We start from the raw sequence: 5,070 nt of genomic DNA on the forward strand, positions 1-5,070 counted from the left end.
GTCACTCTGCCCGTTCCAAGGACTTGTCAGTGGGCTGTAGGTAGTAAGGAAATTTAATAATTTTTCTTCTGCCTTTGCTTCCCACATCAATTACACGGGTGCACACATTTGTCAAGATTCATGAATTGTACACATAGAATGTATGCATTTAATGATATATTAATGATACCTCCATGAAATGGATTTTCGACAAATATCTCCTAGCAGTATTTTTACTAAAGAGTGAGTTCTGGAATCTAAACTAACACTGCAGGGATTTCAGCAGCACAGTCCTGGATTTTGCATTCCAAGTTTGGTTTGGCTCAAGTTCCGGCCACCGGTGTGAAGTAGAAATATGCTTCCTTTTGTTTCTTGTGGACACTTTTAAATAAAACGCACACACAAACATACACACGCGTGCCATCTTAGAGATGGTATAATATAGTCATCCTAAATATCTTATGAAAAGCAAAATTATTTAATAATTAACTGTCTGTGTGACCTAGAGACATGGACAAGATACCACTTGGTAGAACAATTTAACCGAGACAAAACCTCTGGCCTCTCTATGCAAATGCTCTCACATGTGAGGCAATATTAAAAAATTATTAAACAGGAGGGATGGGGGTGGAGGGTGGAGGTGTTTAATGTTGTTTTACAGGAATTGTCTTGGCTTCCAGGACCTTTCTACTCAACAAAGGGAAAATTCCATTTTCAGCTCAAACCCTGGTCAGGAAATTATTCTTCCCAAAAAGGGGGGAAGCAGCTGAAAAACTCCTCATTACTCCACAGCCCAGAAAACACAAACAGGACAGAGAGGCCGGAAGAGCCTCAGCTCCACCCAGAGAAAAGCCATTTCTGGAGAGGGAATAATTCAGGGCCAGGCGTTTTGCAGATAACGTAGGAGGAAAGCAAACCTCTTAAGCAAAGAGTGGGTACTTAAAGCGACCCTTTTGAAAGCATGTAAACAAACTCTAACAACTTTCTGTAAACTTTAATAAATAAATGCTTTGATACTAAAGAGAGAGCGAAGAAAGAAAGAAAGAAGAAAGAAAATAATCTAATAGGAAACCAAAACAGAGCAAAGGGTCCACAGCAAGCAGAATATCAACAGAAACGAAGTGGATTATGATCACCACCGGAATAGTAAGAGTAATACTGGCAATGGTCTTGAACAGTCACTGTGCACCCGGGACCATTCCTAAGTGTTATATATGCATTTAATCCTCACAACAGCCCGTGAGCTAGCACGTTATTAGTCCTACTTTCTACGAGCTGGAAACGGAGCTATTGAGACAAAACCACACGGCAGGTGAGTAGCAGAGTCCAGAGGTGAAGCCATCTCCCTCTGTTTGAAAATCCTTAACTCTTGACAACGAGGCTCTAGCCCATTCATTGCTCCTGCAAGTATGTTCCAGGGACCCAGAGCAGCATGAGTGTCACTCTGGAGCTTGTTAAAATGCAGAATCTCAGGTGGCAGACCTTCTTAATCGAATCTGCATTTCAACAAGACCACCAGGTGATTCTATGCGTACAAAAGTCTGAAAAGCAGGGCTCTGGTCCCTTTCTGAAGACAGATAATTCTTAGTCTTATCTGATTCAGATTTATCACCAATTCCTTCATGGGAATGTGCAAGAAATGAGTATCAGAATCTATTGTATAGAATTCATAATTGTTTTAAATAAACCATGGTCTTTTCTTGTAGTATGTGAAACACATATTGCTTAGTTAGGGTCTTGCAGGTTGCAGGGACTAGATGTGCTTTTAAAACTTTTCCACCAAGCACCCCTAACACCTGAGCCCATATCCCAAGAGGTTCTGGGAGCCATATCCTTTTTCTTCTATTTTTTTGGTAAATAATTTCACTGAGGTGTAATTTCATACTATTAGATTCACCCTGTTAAGTTTACAATTCAATGATTTTTAATAAATTCACTGAATTTACTGAGTTCTACCACTCTCACCATGATCCAGTTTTAGGACATTTTCATCACCCCAAGAAGATCCCTCATACCTATTTATAGTTAATGCCCTTTCTCACCACCAGCCCCTGTCTCTGTAGACTTGCCTACTCAACATTTTATGTAACTGGAATCATACAATATATGATTTTTTTCATCTGGCTTTTTTCACTGAGTGCAGTCTTTTTGAGATTTATCCATACTATAGCATAGAGTAGTACTTAATTCTTTTTACCCCTGAATTGTCCATTGTATGGAGCCAAAGCCCTTCTACTGTTTAGCAAGTTAAAAAAAAAAAATGTGAAGCCTCAATGTTTATCTTTAAAATTCATTCAAGTGTTGTACATGTCTGTGTTGGCCTTAATAGAGAAATGTCTTAAATAACATGTTAATTTCTTCAAAATTTTTTAAAATTAAATTGTTGCCCCAGCTCACTTTAGACTCCCATTGGCTGAGACCCATAACCTTGGGTGATGGTCATTAATTATAGGGTAGAAAGAAAGGTATTGTCATATAAGTCTTTAGCCATTCCCAAACTAATTCTCCTGTAATTTGCTTCAAGTCCCAAAATAAAAATACCCAGCAGGTACTGGTATAAAGAGGTAGCAGAATGAGATGGACTGACATGACAATTGTAGTCAAGATTTTGAAGACTAGAACACTGAAAAAAAAAAAATAACACCCCTCCTTAAAAAATATTGCTTTAAGAAAGGACTTTTCCTACTATACAGAACAAGTAGCTACCCTACGCCCTAATACTCAAAAGCTTATTCTTAAAGGGAAGTTCTTCCTGTGTGTTCTAAAGTTCTCCTTGTTGACTCTGTCAAATCTTGGAATAGCCCCCTAGGACTGTTAATCAATTCCAAGGATAATCAACTCGTCGTTCCTTAGTTGAGGTCCTATGAAAGCACCATCAACTCACCCAGCACAAAGATCTTGGTTTCTAACACCATTTTCCAACAAAAGAACCCAGAGCTCCTTGGAGATATAGCTGATTCTAGGACTGGGGCAGGAAATACACAAGATGATCCAGGAGCATCTTATAGTCCCAGAAAGTAAGAAAGTGCTCAAAAAATAATAATAATGAGGATATGTCAAAGGGATATAAGAGTCAACCTGAAAGAGTTGGCCAAAGCTAGAACAATTTGAGAAACAAAATAAGTAAGGTAGAATGGAATTAAAATCCAAAATGTAAAATAAATATCCATGAGACCATGCTGGTGTAATTATTGAATGAATAAACAAATGGGGGAGAAAAAGCAATTTCCTGTACAGACACACTCCAAATGTTGTGTGTACGCTCAGCAGGGAGTCTGCTTCTCCCTCTGTGCTTTCTCTCTCTCTCTCTCTCTCTCTCTCTCTCTCTCATAAATAAATAAAATCTTAAAAAAAACGGTGGGTAGTAGAACTTAACCCCCATCCATCAAACATGGGCTGTATTTAATGGCTTTCTGCCAACGAGTATGTGAAAAGAGAAAAAAGTTACTTCACAAAGCACCACTTTGGCCAGGTGATCAAGGTTAATATCATCACTGATAAGGCATCCTAAATAATGTGATAAGAAAGCAAGTTTACTTCTGTGGTCTTCCTCCTCACCCCGCAAAAAATCCGTAACTCCAATCTAACCATGAGAAAAAACATCAGACAAACCCAATCTGAGGAACATTCAACAAAATACCTGACCAGTACTCCTGAAAACAAGGAATGTCTGAATGTCGGAGAACTGTCACGGCCAAGAGGAACCTAAGGAGACATGGCAACTGAATGTAATATGGTATCCTCAATGGGATCCTGGGACAGAAAAAGGACATTAGAAGAAAACTAAAGAAATCTGAATAAAGTATAGAATTTTGCTAATAGTCTTGCACTGATGTCAGTTCCTTAGTTGTGACAAATGCATCACAGTAATGCAAGATGCTAACATTAGGAGAAACTGGTTATGGGGCATATGGGAATTTTCTCTACTCTCTTCTTAACTTTACTATAAATCTGTGCTATTCTAAAACAAAACATTTAATTTTTTAAAAAAACAAGCATAAGTTATAGCCGGAGCTATTTCAGAAATCTCCCTACAGAGAAACATGTAATAAATTAGCCTAACTACAGACAATTGATGATTATCTGAATAGGATCTCCTTCATTCTTTTTAAGGAGGCATGCACTGCCCAGGCTGATGTCATCCATAGCCAAAGGCTCTTGAGCTACATAATGATGACTGGCGAAATCTACACGGTTACCTATCCCCAGCCCCTATTCACATACCCAAAGCCTGGTAATGTTTCCATGTAACTGTCTCCCAGGTTCCTCAAACATATGTGACAATAAGCAATGGACAGTAAAACTGTGTATAGTTGTTGGCTGTTATTACAATGGTTCAAATAACCAACACAGACTCGTGTTCAGGAAGACTGATATTTGTGAGTTCAACCTTTTGGCTGGCCCTAGTGATTTTCTCAGCCTCTAAAATGGCTGAATACATGTTATAAACCATATGTGGAAAAGGTCCACTGGCAAACAACCCAGTCACTCCTAAATGGTCAGGGCCGACCTTGGGAGCAATCATTCAAAATAAACTGAAGCCGTTGTGTGTGTGTGTTAGTGGTGAGGTGGAAGTGGAGATTATGAATAATGTCAAATCCCTCCCTAAGGCTCTGGGACTTAGGGTGGTCCAAGTATGAGTATTATCTCACTTAATCCTCACAACAACAGTACAACCTTAGAATTATTGTCCTTGTTTCATTCATTCTTTCAGCGCTTACCATGAACCTGGTAACCCCCAGCCTATTGCCTCATGCCAGGTGGTCCCTAGACAACCAGAAAAGAAGGAAAGCAAGCAGAACCAAGAATGAAATAAATCAAGTCCAGAACTACCTACACACAAAAGTTCAAAGTTCTTTCCATTATCCAACAGCACCTGCCATATAGTACGTGCTTAAATAACTCTTTGTCAAAGGAATGAGTGGACACATCAAGGCTTTCCTAGATACCAGTACCTGGAGGATGAGGTTACCAAAGGCAAACTAAAGACACTATTCTGAAGAATCTACTTCCTATGTGTGGAAGGAAACAGTTATTCTTTCCCTGTGTGTGTGTGTGTGTGTGTGTGTGTGTGTGTGTGTGTGTGTGTGT

The sequence above is a fragment of the Callorhinus ursinus genome, unplaced genomic scaffold (genome assembly GCF_003265705.2).
Source record: "Callorhinus ursinus isolate GAN/ISIS: 27379988/994484 unplaced genomic scaffold, GSC_fseal_2.0 scaffold1, whole genome shotgun sequence".
Lineage (NCBI taxonomy): Eukaryota > Metazoa > Chordata > Mammalia > Carnivora > Otariidae > Callorhinus > Callorhinus ursinus.